The 22253-nt window shown below is 35.4% G+C and overlaps 1 protein-coding gene across 1 annotated transcript in view; it reads left to right on the forward strand.

The window, feature by feature from the left end:
• Nucleotides 1-3807: 3807 nt before the first annotated feature.
• LOC150097078 (uncharacterized) overlaps nucleotides 3808-22253 on the forward strand; it is a 123476-nt gene continuing 105030 nt past the window's right edge. Inside the window, exon 1 of the mRNA XM_090408305.1 lies at nucleotides 3808-3937. The gene's annotated coding sequence lies outside the window, so the exon portion shown is untranslated. The remainder of the gene's footprint in view (nucleotides 3938-22253) is intronic.

The following is a 22253-nucleotide window of genomic DNA, read 5'->3' on the forward strand; positions in this document are numbered from 1 at the left end:
ACTTATTTTGTGCGTCGATTTATTACTATGGATGAGACTTGGATTCATCAGTACACACCAAAATCCAATCAGCAATCAAAACAGATGCCGGTTGTTCAACGCCAAAGAAGACACGATCATGGCATTGTTGTTTTGGGATGGTAAAGGCATTTTGTTTATTAATTATCTTGAAAAGGGTAAAACAATAACAGGGGAATATTATTCCCATTTTAACCAGACTAGATGAAAAAATTCGTGAGAAAAGACCCGGTTTGTACAAGAAAAAAATCATCTTTCATCAGGACAATGCACCTGCCTTCAAAGGTGTTTTGGCAATGGGAAAATTAAGGGATCTGCACTATGAATTGTTGGAACTTCCACCCTGTTCCCCAGATTTGGCTCCCTCTAACTTCTATCTCATCCCAAAACATAAACTCTTCCTCGCTGGTAATTTTTCTTCGAATCAAGAGGTGATTGCAGCTGTAGAAGGGTATTTCTCAGATTTTACTGAGAACTACTACACGGACGAGATAATGGCCCTGGAGTATCACTGTCACAAATGTATATATATATATATATAAATCAGTTAACGAATTTTTGGTCCCATATTGGGAGTAGGCAAGGCCGTTTCAGCCCTATCTAACTTTTGGAGACTGAATAGGCAGTTCAATCTCCACTGGTAGCCAATCAGAGATAGCTTGCCCAAGGCTATCACTAATTAATCGGTATGCAGTGAAGAAGGCAGCTAATAGGTGTCGCCATCTCGTTGTCCCTAACCCTAACACAATATTTTCAATCTCTGAATATAGTGTGGATTCGACGGCCGATATTCTTGAGTTTACAGGAGGAAAAACCTGAGTTACCAGGAGAAAAAACCCGCTAGCCGGTTTTCGACTAGAGATCGACTAACTCGGGAACCGGTCGAGAAAAGGCTTAGAAAAAGTTCCTCAAGTCGGCGCGAAAAAAATTAATCTGAACAAGCCGATGTTTTTGTTATGTTTTTGGTTTGATTTTTGTTTCAGTTCACAAAAATTTTTGTTTTGGTTTACTATTATCGGTTCTTGTTTTACTTCACAATTTTAGTTGAGTGATATGTATTTTAACTGTCTCTGTGATGCTGATTAATAGTGTTGCGCATTTTTACTAGTGTAAAGAAGTTGGCATTCATAGTGTGTTATTCATTTTGTGTAGCTATAAAATAGATACAATTCCAAGAAAGCATTCAGAATATGTACTCTTTCTAGGCACACATCCATGTCTCAAAGACAAATTGCAATGAGTGTGGTGTTAGTTTGGGTACTGTCAATGCGATTTTAAAGAAGTTTAGGAGACAGGTACCTTTTGCCCTGAGAAAATAGGAAAATATTGGGGGAAAGGATAACTACACTTACTCAGGATTGTTTATTAAGTAGGAAAAGCAAAATGAATCCAAGATTTTCGGCTGTAGACTTAAATAGAGACTTGGCAGCTAGTGGTACTAAAATTTCTGACAGACAGTCCACTCAAGATTGTTGGAAGCAGGGAGGACTGCCCAGAGACCAAAAAAGAAACAACTGTTGACAAAGGCTATGCAGAAAATGAGGCTTCATTGGCAAAAGTGTACAAAGATTGGACTGTTGAGAAGTGGAAGGTCATATTTTCAAATGAGAGCCATTTCTTTGTACAAGGAGAGCGAGTACCCCATGTTGGCTAATCAGTGGCTGAGTAGACTTCTCCAGCCCACCTTCAACAAGCTCCTAAACATCCAGCTAAAAAGATGTTTCGGAATTGTTTTACAGGTATGATGAAAAGTGACTAATATATAAAAATATTGGAGAAACGAGTGGCCACACAGATTTAGAAAGCCAAGGAACTCATCTTCCAACAGGATTTCGCTGTATGCCACACTTCAACAAAAGTGAAAGAGGTCCTCTAAATTAACCTATGAGAAACTTTGTGGGCCTTAGTGAAAAAGAGACTTGACAAATAAAGTTTTGATACAAAGGATGACTTAATACAATCCATTATAAAAGTATGATTTCGAGATTCAGATATAAGAAAAATGTGTTCTTTGTTGGAAGAGTCCACACTCAAGTGAACACTTATTGGAGTGTAATTTTTTTACTTATTTTCTTGCAAAATTAAAATTTTTCTTTGAAATGTCAGTGTTGGCATTAATTTGTTCGCTACTGTACACACACACACACACACACACACACACACACACACACACACACACACACACACACACACACACACACACACACACACACACACACACACACACACACACACACACACACACACACACACACACACACACACACACACACACACACACACACACACACACACACACACACACATAATCTGAAAATCATGATATCATCAATCCACCATGATTTAGGTCTGCGTCGTGGTCGTTTTTCCTCTCGTGGAATCCAATCCAGTACTTCGTTTGCTTCGGCCAGCCTGGCTGATTGATTACTTATCGTATCTGCTCTTCAGCCTCTGTGGGCTCGAATCTCTCCATAGGCATGGATGTTTGTGATTCTCTGTGGTAATACTAGTGGTGGTGGTCGGAGGTGGATAGCGTTGGTGTAGATGATGAAAGTAGTTGCTATTGGTGGAGTCGGAAACTTGTAGAGTAGATGCCCTCCCTCGATGAGTCTCTGGACTCCCTGTAGGTGTTATGTAATAATAATAATAATAATAATAATAATAATAATAATAATAATAATAATAATAATAATAATAATTATCGTTGATCTTGTCTTCAAGCAATATGCCCAGCCCATTACCACTGCAGATGTTTCACTCTTCCTATGACGTCAGAGACTTTGGTTTGATTTCTTATCGACATATTCCTTATTGTGATTCAGTCTTGTGATACCAAGCATACTTCTTTCCATACTAAATTGTGTTTGTTCTTCCTTTTTGAATTTCCGTTGTCTTTAGTGTGTAATGAACAGTGGCGGTCCATACATAAGCACTGCGACACTGCGAAGGAAAAAATGAAAAAATTAAAATTTGTTTGTGTTTATAAATAATAACAATGCTTACAACATTATATAAATGCAGTACAACATGTTAAAGGTTACAACTTATGTTTTGACATTGATTGAATAGTTAATAATTGGAATTGTTCGATTAATGCTTTAGATTACGAAACAAATGCACTGCAATCTAATGCCGATATACGTTTTCCCCTATCATTCCACGTTACGTCATTCCCAACTGTAATAACTGCTCAATAAGGCCTTACTGCTCAAACGGCAGTGTATTTTTAGTATAATTTCTGGGAAATTCTGTAATTTGTGTATTTTTAGTAAGCTTACTGCCTTATTTCTGTGAGATATGAAACGTTTATTATTGGTGCGTGTGCCTGGTGAACTATTTTTTGTAAATCTTATTTTATTTCGTTAAAATAACATATAATTATTTATTTATTATAGATACAAGGCTGAATTATGACGAGTGTCACTGTTGAAAATATGAAAAGAATAATATTTTTTCAATTATCGTTACACGAAACAAATTCACTGCGATATCTAACACCGATATTCCTTTGCACTTGTCATTGCTATTGATACGAATATTTTATTATTGGTGTTTGTTCGTGGTGAGGATGAAATATTTTTAATATGTAAATTTATTTATTAATGAATTCGTTATTGATTAGGAAAAAAATATTTTTTTTTTTTTTTTTTTTTTTGTAGATGGAGCACCCCCACTTAAAATTTTCACCGGCCGCCGTTAACTATAGGGGTATCGTAACCTGGGCGGGCCGTTGTTCTTAGGTTATAGATATGATTATTAAAAATTGCTCATTATAATATGAAATTTAGAATAATTAAATAAAGACCCAACAATGCACTAACAAATCGTTCTCGTGAACTTATTACAATTTACTTGAACAGCAAATCTCTGGTTCGAGAATACGTGTCATGGCTACCCCACTCATCGTTATGAAACATAAGTAAGTGAAAATAAATTTTGATAGTGCGTTTATTTATTAATTTATTTTTTTAGGGAGATAGTGAGCCGGAGAATTTTTTTTTTTTTTGGCTTCTGGTTGTTTATCAAGTATTTTTATTTCTTACTCAACAACAAAGAAAGAAATATCGAGTTTTTTCCCCCTCTTTTCTTCAGTCAGAAGTGGTTATAGTAAAATAAGCCTTAAGTCAGTTTTGTTTCGAATGATGTAGCCACCCTTGCGAATGTTCCCTCGGGTATAAGGCATGTGTGTTATAAAGTGGTGTGATTTTGTTAGTGTGTGTTGCCATTCCCCGAAACCAAGTAGCCTCTATTTATATACAAGGGGGGGGGGGGTGGCTGAAAAGTTCTAATAAACACCTAGAACAAAAATGACTGGTTTGTGCAACAAGGGAAAGACTTTTTTTTCTCAGAGGATTGCAAATGATGCAGCAGCGTTGTAACAAGTGTATAACACTTTGTGGGAAACATGTAGAATAATGATTAAGTTACATGGTTCTACCTTAATGCCTACATGGTGATTATCACAACTTCGCAGCACACTCGTAAATACTACTGTTTGGCTTACAAATTTGCAAAATTGTAGATAAATTACGAGTAAATTCTTTGTGTCATTCTCCTAAAAGAAATGTTATCCTTTCCATGAATGATATGCGACATTTATATAATTGCACATATTTCTGAAATCCCTGCAACTTTTAAAGATGTTTATGTTTATTCTGCATAATTTTCAGAATTGAAACATTTTTGTCAGGGCGGAGGAAAAGATCCAAATCATAAATATTGATATGATTAAAAGTTAACTTCCAAGTGCAATCAGAACAATACTAACTTTGATACATGATATCTATCAAATTGATTAGAATAAATATTTCGTATGTTGATTGTACTGTATGGCAGGAAATATTATTATTTATATAGGCACTCCATGGAGTCAAAAGACTCATTGAGAGAGATCCACCCTCTCCATTAACACAATAACTATCATAGGTTTCCTTAAACCTATTTGCTGTTGGTCTGCATACCCTTATTAAACAAACTGTTAGACAACTTCCAAATGTGACATTTTGTTTTCGACTTATTCCCCATGTGTGATGTAGGTAAATATCAGAATGGGGAACTGGACAATGAGATGCATTTCTGCCTATTATTCCATAGAAGGTTGTACTAAGGAAGTAGAGTGGAGGAATTTTTCATGGCATTAGAGAATGTAGAGACACATTAAAAAAGAAAAAGTTGGTCCTTATTGGAGATCTAAAGAGCAGAGTAGGAAATGATTAATAGACAAACAAATGTTCTGAGAAAATTTGGTGAAAAGAACAAAGCCAATAATAATGGTAAGTACCTGCTGGTTTTCTGATCAGGATATGGGCTACTTATTACTAACACCATATTCCAGCATAAAAAAAGTACACAAATACACATCAAGAGAAAATGCAAGAAATAAAAGTGTTGTTCACTGTTATTGTTGACAGCAAGATTTTTTCCCACTGGTTCAGGACACACAAGTATACAGAGGAGTTGAAATTGGAAGTGGTCACCATTTAGCATTGAGCAGGATATAATTGAATTTCATATTGAAAAGAAGAGTAAGAAAGTTTTAAAGCCAATCAAAGTTGAGCAGCTTTCAGAGGCGAAATGTAGACTTAAATACATAAACATTAATCAAGAAAGAATGAGAGAGATTGAAAACATGAACCAAACCCTGAAGAAAACATTGATTGATTCAGCCAGAGAGGCATATGGTGAGGTCTGCAAGGATAGAAAAATCTGAACTTCATGGTGAGCTCTGGACGTTAGCTCCAGATTCAGGCCAAACAAAGGTTGTCAGGATCAAATTTTCACTTTACAATAAATAGTGGAGAAGTAATGAGAGTACAACAAGGACCTGTATTTAATTTTTGAAAATCTGGAAGAGGCATATGACAAGGTGCCAAGACAAAAGCTGTTGAGAACTACAGTTATATGGTGTAAATGGAACATTATATCAAGCAGTAATTAGTCCATATTTAAGCATATCAACACTTGCAATTGAATGAAGTATAGGAAGATGGTTTAATGTTAAATCAGGTGTGAGACAAGGTGCACATTATCTCCAATTTTGATATCTTTCCTCCTTATGAAGGAAAGTGATATTCATCCTGATATCAAAATTAGATATGTTAATCTCAGCTCTTTACTTTATGCAGATGATAACATACTTTTAAATAAATCCAGTACAAGACTACAGGATTCTCTGACTAAATTGAATAACTGCTATGATAAATTTGGTATGAAAATCAACAATAAAAATACAATGAAAATAGGCAGAAACATTGAAAACATGAACTGCATTCTGAATGGAGAACTTGCAGAAGAAGTAAAACTTTTCAGCTATTTAGGCACAATGTTTAGTGAAGATGGCAAATTCATCATCATCATACGTATCAAGGATTTAGGCCTAGTATGGCCTGTTCCGGCCTTAGAAGTCATCGTTGAATCGTTTAAGAGGACGTCCTGGTTTTCTTTTTCCTAATGGCTTGTACTTTAAGGCTTGTTTTGGTAATCTTTCTGTTTTCATTCTTTGAACGTGTTCCATCCATTTATGTTTATATTTTTTAATTTTTTCAGTTACTGGTTCTTGGTTTAATTCTTTCATAATATCTTCGTTTCTTTTGTGATCAAATAGGGTATACTTTGCAGTTTTTCTCATAAACTTCATTTCTGCTGTTGTCAATCTTTGTTTGTCTTTTTGTTTTATTGTCCAGATTTTGCTTCCATACATTAAGACCGATGGGGCTAATGTATTGTATACTTTTAGCCTGGTTTGTTTTTGAACTAGGTTTAGGTTTAAATATAGAGTTAATTACTCCTGTTATTTTTAAATATTTTGCAATTTTTATGTTTATATCTTTTTCATTTTCATAAGTGATCATACATCCTAGGTAGTTAAATGAATTCACCTGTTCTAAGATCTTGTTATCTAATACTATTTTAGTTCTTGCTGGATCTTGTCCTTTAAAGGCCATAGTTTTTGATTTTTCCGTTGATATTATCATACCATAATCTTTGGATATCTCATTTAGATTTAAAATAGCTTACTGTAAGTTATCTTCAGAATTTGTAATTATTATTTGGTCGTCTGCAAAGAGGAGAGTGTTTAAGTTAACTGTAGGTGAAAGTTTAATTCCTTGATATAAATTTTTACTCCATTTTATTATTATTTCATTTAAGTAGATATTAAAAAGAGTTGCTGAGAGGGGACATCCCTGTCGGACCCCTTGGTTTATCTCTCTTGTATATGATAGCTTGTAATTTAATCTTATTTGTATTTGATTATTTTCATATATACTTGTGACAGCTTTTAGGATATTATTTGGTATTTGTCTTTCTTTTAATATGCTAAATAATGTTTTTTTTAACTTTGTCAAATGCATTTTCAAAGTCAATAAATGCAATATGTATTTCTAAATTATATTCTCTTCTTTTCTCTGTTATTAATTTTAGGCAGAAGGCTGGGTCTATACATGATCGTCCTTTTCTAAATCCATTTTGTACCTCTAGAATAAAGTTTTCGGAATATTTCATTAGTTTGTTATTTAAGATTCTGCTATATATTTTGTAACATGAATTTAGCATACTGATACCTCTATTGTTTTTAGGGTCATCTCTATTACCTTTCTTAAAGATAGGAATCACAATTGCTTTTTTTCCATTCTATTTGGGGGATACCAGTTGAGTAAATTTTATTTAAAATAAATAAGAGTCTTCCTTTGAATCTTGTTCCTGCATATTTATATAGTTCTGAACCTAACTTATCTTCTCCAGGTGATTTTCCGTTTCTTGTTTCTTTCAGGCTGATTTCTAATTCTTCTTCAGTTATTTCCTTTTCTTCGTTAATTGTTTGCCAGTTGTCTTTTTTAAAATATTTGTCTGTCCCCAGTTCTGTGTAGTAATTTAGATATTCTTCTAATTTCAATTCAGTGTTTAATTTTATATTTTCTTTGGTATCTGCATTTAGGTGTTTCAAAATCTTATACATTGGGTCTTATTTTATATAAATCATGTTCTAAATTAGAAACAAATTTATTGCATGATTCTCTGTCTTTTTCTGACTTCTCTTTTAGCTATGGCTCTTATTCTTTTATATTCTATTTCATCTTCTAATCTTTTGCTGCTTAACCATTTGTGATAGGCTTCTTTTTTCTTTTTGATTATTTCTTTGATTGTATCATCCCAGATCTTCAGTTTTTTTCTTTTATTGAATTTTTTGGTCTTTTCCAAGCTTTCGTTTGCTGCTGCATTTAGTATCGTTTTTATATTAAGCCATTCTATTTCTATTTCTTCATTTTGTTTTATTTTATCTAGATACTGGCACAAATGTACAATGGCTATATGAACAAAGAAGTCATTCAATAGTCTAGTTTTATAAACAAATGTTTCAATTTTTCTTTCTGTTCTTGTTACTTGTAGCCATTTAGGTGTTAATCTTAATTTTATTTTAACAAGGAAGTGGTCACTGCTTATTTCATATCCTCTGTGAACTCTAACATCTAGTGAAAATTTTGATGTCTTTTCATTTAATATGAAGTAATCTAATATTGATTTCCATCCTCTTGCTGCCCAAGTATATTTATGTATGTCTTTATGTTTATAGAAGGAATTCATTATTTTTAGGTTATTATAAACTACCAAGTCAATCAATTTTTTACCATTTCTGTTTAGAGTGTGTTCTCCATGTATTCCTATATTATTATTAATTTTCGTGTTTCCAATTCTTGCATTTAAATCTCCTGCTAAAATTATGTAATCATTTTTATTTATTTTATTATATATGTTTTGTAGCTGATTATAAGATGGCAAATTAAATATGGAAATAGACAGCAGGATTAGCAAAGCTGGTATTGTGGGAAGTCAGCTGAATAAAAAAATTATAGAATAAGAGAGAAATGAGTCAAAACACTAAATCAGCTGTATACAAGATGGTGTTCAAACCAATTGTAACGTATGGATCTGAGAGTTGGGTTCGAAATAAAACAGTTGCTCAAACACTGAAGACTACAGATATGAGAGTCCTGAGAAAAATTAGGTGGATGAACAGATTGCATCAATGGCAGTATCATTCAAAATATGGATATTAGGAAAGAACTTGGACATTGTTAGCATTCAGGAATGTGTTAGCAGATGTAATCTCAGGTAGTATGGTTACTTAAATAGAATGGGATAGGAAAAGTTAGCAAAACAGCCATTTTTCAGAATGGCAGGAAAAAGACCCAGAGGTAGACCAAGATCTATGTTGATTAACACAGTAAAAAGTGCCTTAGATGACAAATATAAGAATTGATAATATTGCAGTCTCAATGGATAACAGATTAATTTAGAGGAAAATTGTTGGTAAGAAGTTAGTGATGATGTCAGTTTATCATGTACTACTGTACATGATAACATTGACCACTCGGCCAACCCGGTCTGGTTGGCTGAATGGTTAGTGTATCCACTCTCCAGCCAAAAGGCTGCAGATTCAAATCCTGCCACAGGCATGGTGGATATTTGTGATTGTCTGTGAAAATACTAGTGGTGGTGGTGGGTAGTAGATGGCATTGGTGCAGATGATGCGGTTTGTTGATTGAGTGGTGGAAACGTAGAGTTGTAGAGTATGTGCCCTCCCTTGAATCTGGACTCCTTGGAGGCGTCTCGTAATAATATAATGTATGCCCCTTGTTTTCTACCGGAACTAGCTTTCATATTATGACTACTTCGAAATTGGTGCGTGAATATTGACCTTTTTCAATGCGTTTGTTATTACTTTAGCTATGAATTCAGTTATTCAGTTTTGCATCAGGAATTTGATTATGATTGTACTGCAGTTTGTGGGTAACATAATTTTTTCTGACAGCAAAAAGTTAAAGTAGTAAATAAATTTAAGAAATTAGTTTTAAAAAAAAAACAACCTACATACAGTAGGAAATTATTAATGTATTAATTGGGTAAAAATCTGCGCAGCAAGTTGCATTTTTATAACATCACCATGACTCTTTCTAATGATCTGTGCAGATTATATTTTTATTATTATTGAGAGAGATGTTCATGAAGGCAAGGACTTATTGTGGGAGGTCATATATCACCATCAGCTGTCATATCTTTTCTTCAATTCATTCACACCACCTCCAACGGTAATCTATTCCAATCATGCACCACTCTACGAGAGAAAAATCCAGCTCTCGGTCCATTCTTTACTGCATTCATTTTCATCTTCCATGGATGCTGTCTCGTCCACTTCATGAAATGAAAAATACGACTCCTTTTTCTCCTTTGCTAGTGTATGCAGTGTACAAATTGTCATTCTCTCTTCATTATCTGTATTCCACAATCTGGATATCTTTAATTCTCCTTTGCACTCTCTACTGTATCACAATCACCATGGAAACCAGGAGACCAGACCTGTGCACAATAATCCAAGTGAGGTCTTATCAAGGCCTCGTAAAGAGGTAACACAACTACCTATCTTTACATGTCAAGGTTTGTGTCAGCCTTGCAATTATCCTCTGATTTGTATTTCCAATCTTTTCTATATGGCCCTTGAACTTCAACTTCCTCTCGACTAAAACTCCAAGATCCCTAGTGTGTCGTGTTGCACCAAAATACATAACTTTACATTTACTAACATTGAATTGACAGCCATTTTCACATGCTCATAATTCCAGCCTCTTGAAATCATTCTGCAAGTGCTGAATATTAGCTGCATTCCTGATCACTCGGTATCTTTCCATTATCAGCGGATAGCTGTATGTCTCTTGTGATATCCTTCTCAATGTCATTAATGTGAAGATTGAATAACAGTGGACTAAGGACTGATCCTTGTGGTACATCACTGATCACCTTAAATCTTGCAGACTCGCAACTCCCATGTACCACTTTGATTTGTCAGTCAACCCTCCTCTTATCCATGTCAATAGTTTATAATCCAGTCCCATATTCTACAATTTATGCAACAGTCTTACATGCTGTATGCTAACTCAGTGGTAACATTATTATAAAATGTGAGGAAGTTGCTCAAACATGAATTAACGTTAATAAATCCATGCTGTTCATGGTATAGTATAGATTCTCTGTCAACCTATTTCTGTATGCGAACTTTTACCAACTTCCAAAATCTTCACCAACCACCACTGCAGAGATACTGATAGTTGATGATTAGATCAGTCTTTGTACCATCCTCGTGTAATGGGGGATTATCACACATTCTTTCCGCTGCTTTGGAATTTTCCCTGTTCTGAGACGCCTATAGTCTGTTCACTGAACTGGCTGTTCCTTTGACCGTTCTTTTAGCATCCGTAGCGACATCCATTGATCTGTATTGCTGAATTCTTATTCATTCAGTGCAACTGCTCTAGTGTCTCCTCATACACCTGATTTTTTTTCATCCAGTAAAGACGTAGAATTGAACTCAATGTTGCATACACTAGATTGATTGATAGACCTTAGTAGAATGGGCACTCATTAGTTGAACAGTCTCTTCTGCATCTGTCATCCATATACCATTTGCATTCAGTAGAGTTATTCTTTCATATTCAATTATTTCTTTTATATGATATTTCAAATTATTATTATTCAGGCCTCCATGGAGTCAAGACTCATTGTGGGAGGTCCTTCCTAGGAAACACAGTCTATAATATTACTCCTTGAACTCATTGACCATTCTTTCTCTCACCACTCTATCAGGCAATGCATTCCATAGTTCAACCACCCTCCATGCAAAGAAACGACTCTTCACCCTCTTTTTCACAGCTTCCTTTTGTAACTTCCAGGGATGGTCCATTGTCATCGCTCCTTTCCACTGTTCCACCAAGCGAAAGAACTCCCCAGTGTCAACCCTATAACTACCTCTCAACAGTAGTCTCAATCATATCACCTCTGCTCCTCCTGTCTACCAAACTCTGCAGTCCACATTCCCTCAGCCGATCCTCATAACTAACATTTTACAGTCCTGAAATCATCTTTATTATCTGCCTCTATACCCTTTTCACAGTTAGTTTATCCCTTTCAAATCCCAGCAACCAAACATGAGAACAATAGTCTAAGTGTTGTCTGATCAGGGTCTTGTACAATGGAACGATAACTCTTTTATCTCTGTCGGTCAGCATCCTTCTCATATTGCTGCAATACTCTGGGTTACCTCCACCACCTTTGCTCTGTTCCCTGAATTTCAGTTTTCTATCAATCATCACCCCCAGATCTCTTGTCTCCCCTGCTTCATCTAGTACATCTCCTCCCATCGATGTATCCCAGACTTCAAGACTTTACATTTTGCTTCATTAAACTGACAAGCCCATTCATTTGCCAATCAGTCTAGTTTATTCAAATTCTCTTGCAGGGCTGCCACATCTGCACTATTACTAATAACCCTTCCGAGCTTCACATGATCTGCAAACAACTGAATATCCCCTTGCAATTCAATGACAATGTCATTGATATAAAGGTTAAACAATACAGGTCCCAGCACAGAGTCCTATAGGACCCCCACTTGTCACCTTCTGCCTCCTTGATATTGTCCCACCACACACAACTCTGATACCTATCAGACAGCCAATCCTGAATCCAGTTGACTAACCCGACGTCTAAACCTATGTGCTGCAATTTAAATATCAGCTTATCATGTGGCAACTTCAAATGCCTTTGCAAAATACAAAAAACTGGCAGTATATGCCTTTCTTTCATCAACTGCTCTTGTCACTTTATTATAAAAGGCAGTCATATTACTAAAGCAAGAGCACCCCTTAACAAATCTATGTTGACTTTCACAGATAACATTACCCTCATCTGCCCAACGTTGTATATGGTTCCTCACTAATATCTCCAAGATCTTAACAACTACTGATGAAACACAAACTGGCCTATAATTAGACACATCCAGTCTACTACTGCCCTTGTGCAATGGCACTATCTTACCTTTCTTCCATTCTTTGGGTACCTTTCCCATAACAAGACTTTCATTGAAATGCCCAGTCAGTGGAGCTGTTAGTTCTTTAGCACGTTCTCTCAAAACCCATAGTGAAATACGATCCAGTCCCACAGCTTTACTGACATTCAGAGTACTCAGTATTTGAAACGCTCTCTTCTTGCACTTCTAAACCTCGAACCTACCCTATCCCTCTAAGTATTAAAACCTACTTCTCCAGGATGAAACACCCCAAAAAATATTAATTAACAATTCCATTATGTCCTTTACATCAGTCATTCTATTCCCATTTTTATCCCGCAATGTTATTCTTCCACAGTCACTTCTCCTCCTACTGGCTACATAGCTAAAAAAATTTCCTAGGATTTTCTTTGGATCTTAGTGCCAATCTCATCATATTCCAGTTTTGCCTTCCTTACCATACTAGTCACTCTCGTGGCCTGAGTCTTATATTCTTCATGCACCTGCTCTCTGCCCCTCTTGTTTTATCTCTTCCATAACTTCTTTTTCACCTGCAGTTCCTGTTTGATATTGTTTGTCATCCATTTTACACCGAATTGCATCCTCTTCTTCACTTGTGGAATACAGCTTACTATTGCTGCTAACAAATATTCCTTCATAATTTCCCAAGCACTAATGATATCCTGGCCTTCCAATTCCACCCACCATGGAATTGCCCCAATTCGATGTCTAAGACTATTATAATCATCCGCCTTATAATTCCACATGTGTTCCCTTTTCTTTGATACTCCTGCATGTCTATTCATCTTCCAAGTCAAAACTACATGATCACTCTTTCCAACTGGGGGAGTTCTGATGCCATGACCAAATCCAAAACTATTGAACCGCTTGATCCCTCTATTACATGTTGCCTAAGACATTTATCCCTCAAGAATTCTAGAAATTTGATTCCATTATTACTACATGCATTTTCCTCTTCCCAACTGATACTCTGTAGTTTAAATATCCCATAACAATCATTCTTCCTACACTTGCCAAGCTCAGCTGCCTAAACATCTCCTGCTCCCCACCCTCTGTGCTCTGTGGCTTATAGCAACACCCCACTAAATATCCTGTCTTTCCCACTTCTACCTCACATATTATATTTTCTCAATATGCCTTTATACCAAGATTCTATTCTTAATATTACCTATACCATACAGTATATTTATTTCCACAGGTGGAAATAAATATACTGTATGGTATAGTTGTACTAGGTAGTTCAGATATGGTGTGATTGAAATGTTAAACATTGTGAAGAAAGCTTCTTGGTTTTTACTTATTAGTAATGTAATAAGCCTGTGCAATGTTTTCATGACATTTTGCAATGTGTATCAAGAAATTCCTTGTCTGCTTCCACTTTTTTACTGTACAACATTCAGAAAGAATGTATTACATTTTAACTTTGGATTTCAAAGTATGAAACTTTGCCCTCAGCAACCTTGAACTTGCAACTTGTTCATTTTGCACTACAAGCTTGTTAACATCTTTTTGAAAGTAAGATATCACCGTAACTTATTACTCTCACCAAGGTTTCAGTATTGTGCAAACAATTGAATATCCCCAACAAACCTTTGCGCGTCAGTCAACATTATTATAACGTTATTGTTGCTTTAGTTAAGATGCAGCCACAACAAGCCCTATGAAGAGGGATAACAACCTCTCCCTCTTTACAGATTATTGGTCTCATATTGATTACTTGGATGTGCTTCCATCTCCAAGTAATTACTTTGAGCTATGTTGCCCACTTTTGCAATATGCCCTCTGAACTTTTAACTCCCTGTCCACCATCGCTCCACAGATCCCTAAGCTCATCAATTTCCTGCAGACCAGTACTGTCATTGATTGAGGAAGTCTAATCTACAGAGTTTGGTAGATAGGAGGAGGGGTGATATGATTGATGTAGATTGTTCAGAGGTGCTTTCCAAATTTAGACACTGAAGATTTTCTAGAGGAGGAATGCAGAGGGAAGGGGTAAAGACATAGGGCTATCCCTGGAAGTTGTGCAAGAGAATAAGAAGTTGGTTGTTTACACGATAGTGGTATGTGAATGAAATACATAGTCGGAGAGGACATTCAGCATTCAAACGGAATGATTTTAAGGTGTGGTATGGTCAACTTTGTGCAACCTAGAGCAGACTTCCTGTGATAAGTCTTGACTCCATGTAAGCCCAGTAATAATATAACATAAATGACAAATTACACGATAACCACAATATTTATTTCGTATCCAAACAGAAGTGGTACAGTAGTAAGTAAGTGGTACAACATTATTTACAACAAATTAGGATATATTACCAATGAGAACAGCTTCAATTTGGTAGGTCTATTATGCAGGGAATAATAAGTAAAATGTGAAGAAAGAAGAAGAATTAAGAAGTAATTAATATATTCTTCTTCATAACCACAGTGATTAACTTTAATGAAATGAAAGTACAGATATTTTGTACTGAAAATAACAGTACATCATCAGTGCATAGAAACATGGAAATCAAAGAAATGGGACTACATGGAACATAGAACAATTGGTTTACCAATTAAAAACAGTTGCCACATGCTAGTAATTAATATATTAATAAATAATATTAAAACAATTTTTGATGGTTACATAAAATGAGAATCTCCCAAACTTTTGGGAGAGAGAGAGACAATCATTCAGATTTCGCTGATGTGAAAGGGTTTTGCAACTTGTTTTGAAAAGGCATTCATATTTAAAACTGCTTCCATGGAGAAGACAAGCTTCATCCCACTGGATACTGTGTTTAGTGTCAATACTATGTTGTGCCAGACCAGACTTTTGAGGTTTCATGTATTCAATATAATATTGATGTTCATTAATTCCTTTTTCCACAGAATGGCCTGTCTGCCCCAAGTATGTCAGATTACATTTACAAGATATCTGGTAAACGACAGCTAATGACAGAGGTGACAGTTTGCATTTTGTAGATGGCAAAAGAAATTTTGTTGATAGGAAACGTGTGAATAAGGTGATAAATTACCGGAGGCTCTGCATGTAAGAAGGATGTCCAAGAATGGTAAACTACCAGCCTTTTCTTTTACCATGGTGAATTGAATGCGCCAGTGAAGGCTATTGCTCCATTGTAGGAAAGTTGGGAAAAACTCGTCAACCATTGCCAAGAACAGAGAAAGGTGGAAAGAATTGGAGGTCTTTTTCCAGCAGTGGACAGAAAATATCTGAAAAGAAGGAAAGCGATAAGTTAATTTTCAGAATGAGGCCAGACAGCAAAAATATCAACATAACGAAACCAATGAGATGAATGGATGAGAACAAGGTATCTTCCAGGTGGTTCAAAAAATAGTTTGCTGTAGGTGGAGACAGAGGGCTACTCATTGCAGTGCATTCAACCTGTCTGTAGGTCTTGTTTTTCCAGCTGAAATATCCTGATTCTATAACAAATTCAAAAATCCTCACAATATCAGGAGGGCAATCATCATATTGGACACTCGAAAAGATAGATACGAAAACTGGAGGCTTTCGACATGAAATATGTCAGGAAAGTAAACAAAACAGACAGAAAAGAAAACAAATGAAACTGTAAGACAAGACCTGAAGTATGCACACTCATTAATAGAAAAGATCAAAAGAAGACAACTTCAGTGGTATGGACATGTCGAGAGAATGCCATTTTTCTATAAGTTGTATAGATTATATCCTAATTAGAAATAAATGGAAAAGCTCAATCAAAAACATAAGAACACTCAAAAGCTTAGCACTGGACACAGACCACGAACTCTTCTCTGCAACAATATGGATAAAATTCAAAGTCAACTATAAAAGAAATAGGATTGATAAACTCCACATGGAAAAGTTAAAAAATAACCAAATAAGATTAGACTACATTAAACAAGCAGTGATGACAGCACATTGATAAAAAAACACTGACCAGGCATGCAGTCAGGAATACATATCCATACTTGAAGTAGAAAAAGCCATCAAAGGCTTGAAATGTGGAAAGGCAACAGGAGTAGATGATATTCGACCAGAAATGCTGAAGTATGGTGGTATAAGAGTCTTACAGTGGCTACACTGCATAGTTCAGAAAGCCTGGACAGAGGGACGAATTCCCGATGATTGGAGTAGAGCTCTCATAGTACCCATATATAAAAAGGGAAATAAAACTGAATGTGAGAATTACAGAGGTATTTCCCTACTGAGTGTTCCTGGCAAGATCTATGCCAGTATACTTGAGAAACGGTTGAGAAGAATTGTGGAAGAAACGCTTGGTGAAGAACAAGCTGGATTCAGGCCAAATAGAGGCTGTCAGGATCAGATCTTCACTTTACGACAAATAGCCGAGAAAGCATGGGAATATAACAAAGATCTGTATTTAAGTTTTGTCGATTTGGAAAAGGCATATGACAAGGTGCCAAGAGAGAAGCTATTCAATACGCTGCAGTTATATGGTATCAATGGGGCATTATATCAAGAATACTTTGTCTTTATTTGAGTTGTGAGTCAGCAGTTAGAATTGAAGGAAGTACAGGAAGATGGTTTAATGTTAAATCCTCTGTTATTCATTATCTATATGGATCACATTATGAAGGAATGTGGTATTAAACCTGATATCAAAATTGGAGATGCTAATGTCAGCTCTTTGCTTTATGCGGATGATGTTATACTTCTAAATAAATCCGCTACAAGTCTGCAAGATTCTCTGATTAAATTGAATAGCTGTTGTAATAGATATGGTATGAAGGTCAGCAATAAAAAGACAAAGACAATGAAAATAGGCAGAATCATTGAAAATGTCAACTGTGTTGTGAATGGAGAACCTGTGGAACAAGTAAAACATTTCAGCTACTTAGGCACAATTTTTACTGAAGATGGTAAACTAAATATAGAAATAGACAACAGAATCAGCAAAGCTGGTATCGTGGGAAGTCAATTGAATAAATTCATATGGAATAAGAAAGAAATTAGTCGGAACACTAAATTAGCTGTATACAAGACAGTGTTCAAACCAATTTTAACTTATGGATCTGAGAGCTGGGTCAGAAGTAAAACACTTGACCAAAGACTAGAGACCGCAGATATGAGAGTCCTGAGAAAGATTAGAGGCGTGAACAGATGGCATCAATGGCAATATCATATTAAAAATGAGGATATTAGGAAAGAACTTGACATTGTCAGCATCCAGGAATGCGTTAGCAGAGCTAATCTCAGATGGTATGGTCACTTAAATAGAATGGGAGAGGAAAGATTAGCAAAACAAGTGTTCTCTGCCAGGTTGGCAGGAAAATGACCCAGAGGAAGACCAAGATATAGGTGGATTGATACGGTACAAAGTGCCTTAGACGATAGATAAGATCTGATAATGTTGGAGTCTTGACAAGTAACAGACTGATTTGGAGGAAAATTGTAGATAGGAAGTTAGTAATGATGTAATTTTTTCATGTAGTACTGTCATATCCTGTACACCCCTTGAGGGTACATGGCAGGAATTTGATGATGATGATGATGATTAGACTACATTAGGAAAATTGAAGAAATAAATGGGACTCAAACAGATGGTAACCAAAAACCTTTGGAAAACAGGAAAAGAAATAGTAATTAATTCGGCAAGGGAAACTTGAGGAATTTATGAGAGACCCAGTAATAAATGGATAACATCTGAAATTTTAGAAAAACGTGAAGAAAAAAGAAAACTAAAAACAAAAATAAACAGACATACCTCAGAAGAAGAAAACAAAGAAATACAAACAACTCAAAAATGAAATTGATAAACTCTGCAGACAGGCTAAACAAACTCTGCAGACAGGAAAACTGGTTAAACAAAAAAGCAGAATAATGTAATGGGGCATATAAACACCATAACTCGAAAATATTACACAACACAGTTAAAGAAATTACAAAAAAAAAACTAAGGGGATATTAAATCCCACATTGTTTTAAAACTGAATAAGAAACTGAAAGATTGGAATCAGAGAGTTTCATGCCGAATATAGTATAGTAAACTATAAAAGTATCGGTGACTACTAACGTGAGCTAATGTACGTAGTCCAAGTACGTAATACAAACTCGGACAACTCGCAGCAAAGGTGGTAAATTTGTGATCGCTATTCTTGGTATTTTCCATAATGTAAAACATTTACTAGGATGCTGTTATTACATTATGGTGGGAGGTTACTACCCAGACCAGTTTCAGCCTTTATTTGAGGCTTCATCAGTGAGTAGCTAGACCAAATTAATACCAAAGGGTATAGAGAAAGAACCAGTGGCGCACCCAGAGGGGGGCCAAGGGGCCCGGGCACCCCCTAAAGAAAAGGATAAAACACTAGAAAAATTTCCAAAAATCTTTTCCTAATTAAAATTCATTTTTTTTTTATTTATGTTGTGTGCTACTTATGAATTAGTGATCACTGCAGATGCTCAGTTATAGGTCGTATGCGATGTGTAGTGTGTATTCGCAAAACGTCTACTCAACTCGCCCCCCCCCCCCCCCCCCCAAAGGTTAAATCCTGAGCGCTCGGCTCCCTCCAAGATTAAATCCTGAGTGCGCCACTGGAAAGAACTTATATACTCTGCTATATATTATTTAAACTAAGGGGATTAATATCCCCTTAGTTTAAATAATGTTTATATCGCCAAAATGAAGCCTATTGGCTCTTTTTATTTAAGTAACTTAATGGGTGCACCTTTTTGACAACTCGTATGGCAGAGTATATAAGTTCTTTTTACTATACCCTTTGGTATTAATTTGGTCTAGTTACTCACTGATGAAGCCTCAATAAAGGCTGAAACCGGTCTGGGTAGTGACCTCCCACCATAATGTAATAACAGCATACATTTCCTAGGAAATGTGTTTTATATTATGGAATGTACCAAGAATAACGGTCAGAACTTTACCACCTTTGCTGCGAGTTGCCTGAGTTTGTACTACGTACTTGGACTACGTGCATTAGCTCATGCTAGTAGTCGCCGATACTTTTATAGTTTACTATACTATATTCGGCATGAAACTCTCTGATTCCAATCTTTGAGTTTCTTATTTGTTTGTAAAACAATGTGGGATTTAATATTCCCTTAGTTTAAATAATGTTTATATTGCCAAAATGAATCCTGTTTGCTCTTTATATTTAAGTTACAAAAAAAACTTTTTACCAATACCTCTAACAATGATCAACCATGATGGTTGATCATTGTTAGATGCATTTGAATTTCCTGTTTTACCAATACAATTAAAGCAGTATGGATGGAACCAGAATCGCACTCAGGATTTAATCTTGTGGGGGGGGCAAGTTGAGTAGACGATTTGAGAATACACACTACGTATCGCATATGATCCATCACTGAGCATCTGCAATGATCGCTAATTCATAAGAAGTATATAGAAGACACGACACAATATAAATTAAAATAAAAAGAATTTTAATTAGGAAAAGATTTTTGGAAAATTTTCTAGTGTGTTTTTTCCTCTTTCTTTGGGGGGCCATGGCCCCTTGGCCCCTCCTGGGTGCGACACTAGATGGAAGACTACCAAGAAACCTTCAAGAATGAAAGCAACAACTGCCTAATAACAAGGCCACACACTAACTCAAAACATGACACCATAATGATCCTTTCATCTGAAGTGGAGAATACGCTAAAGCATGGGTGTTCAACCTTTTGGCTTGCTTCGGCCACATCGAGTGAAGAGGAATTGTCTTGAGCTGCATATAAAATGTGTAATATAGTTAATGTATATAAGTAACAAAACTTCCTTTATTTTTTAAAATTTTTATTATAACATTAAAAAAAAGAGGGCAGCATAAGCGCAAAACTCTTTGTGCTTATACTGCCCTTTGCTTGTGAGATATTTGGTAAACAAGGCCAAATATCTGCTGTGAGATATTTGCCCTTGTTTCTGTGAAACCAACGCATCAGTGTCTGGTTTGATGGAAGTGGTTACACTTTGTAGTGAGCTCTCAAGGTTCTCGTGAGAATTTTTTGATCTAACTTTACTCTCTGTATGCTTCATTCTTGAAAATAGTTGTTCACAAAAGTACATACTACCAAAAAGCAATGACATGAATAAAGCATGATTGTGAAGCGAAGGATATATTTCTCTGGGAAGATAGATCTTATAAAAAATCTAGGAAAGAGAGACAATCAAATTTTTCTTCAAGTTGAATATCTGATTGCAACTCCATACATTCCAATTGAAAATTTGAACGTAATGTATTTATTCGACTGAAAATTGAGTTGCTAGTATACAAAAAAATTGATGATTTTTTCTGAAATCTTGAAACCTATTATCAAAACTGAAAGAAAGACAGCATGTTTTTTGCTGTTCACAGGATTGTGTTTAGCCAACGTATCGAAATGCATAAAACTATTTGCCATAATTTGTTTCATTTCAAACGCTGTTATGGTTTGAAACATACACAGATAAGTTGATTTTCACCTAGAAGACATGTTTAACTAATTTAAATGAGTTAAATCCACCAAAAATGCTAAATCTGCGAGCCATCCTTTATCTTCAAGTTCTGGTACATATTTTTCTTTTGATTCTATAAATGATTTGATTTCATTTCTCAAATCATAAAATCTCTTCAGCATTTTACCCCAACTTGCCACCTTACTTCAGAAAAGCAAATGATGTCCCTATAATCAGCATCCATACTCTTAAGGAACACTTGGAATTGATTCAATCTCTTGGCCCTTATGAAATTCACAACTTTGGCGATTTTCATGACATTATTCATTTTTAAGGCTTTTGCACATAAATTTTTTTGATATATGATGCAGTGATATTTCATCAAATGTGAGTTGCTGGCAGCAATTGCATCATCTTCTATTATCTTTAATGTTCAGCTTTTTTACCAACAATCGCCGGGGTGTCATCAGTAGCTATACCAGATATGTTGGCAAAGATTAATGAAAATTGCTTCAATGTAATTTTTACTGCTTCATACAAATCAAGAGATTGAGTTGTGTGTTTTAATGGCACCAAAGTAGCCATTTCTTCAGTAACATTATATTCATTGTCAATACCTCTAATAAAAATGGCAAGTTGAGCCGTATCTGTATCATCAGTACTTTCAAAAGCATAAAATTTGAAATTGGCAGCTTTACTTTACATTTTGCCTAGGTTTCTTTTGGCGAGACAAACTGATTTTAGAAAAATCCATTTTTTTTTTATCATGACAAATCATATCTATAATGCTTTCCATACATTGTTTAATAAAGTCACCATCAGTAAATGGTTTTGATATTTTGCAATCAGACTTGCTACCACATAACTAGCGTTTATAATAGTCTGTTTGAGTTGTAACTTCCTTGAAAAAACTGAGATGACAGACTTTCAGTTTCTCTATTTTGTCGTTGCATAATATTCCTTGATATACATTGAATTTGGCA

This window comes from Typopeltis vanoorti, chromosome 18 (assembly GCF_054136105.1).
Source record: "Typopeltis vanoorti isolate ZY-2024b chromosome 18, IOZ_Tvanoo_1.0, whole genome shotgun sequence".
Classification (NCBI taxonomy): domain Eukaryota; kingdom Metazoa; phylum Arthropoda; class Arachnida; order Uropygi; family Thelyphonidae; genus Typopeltis; species Typopeltis vanoorti.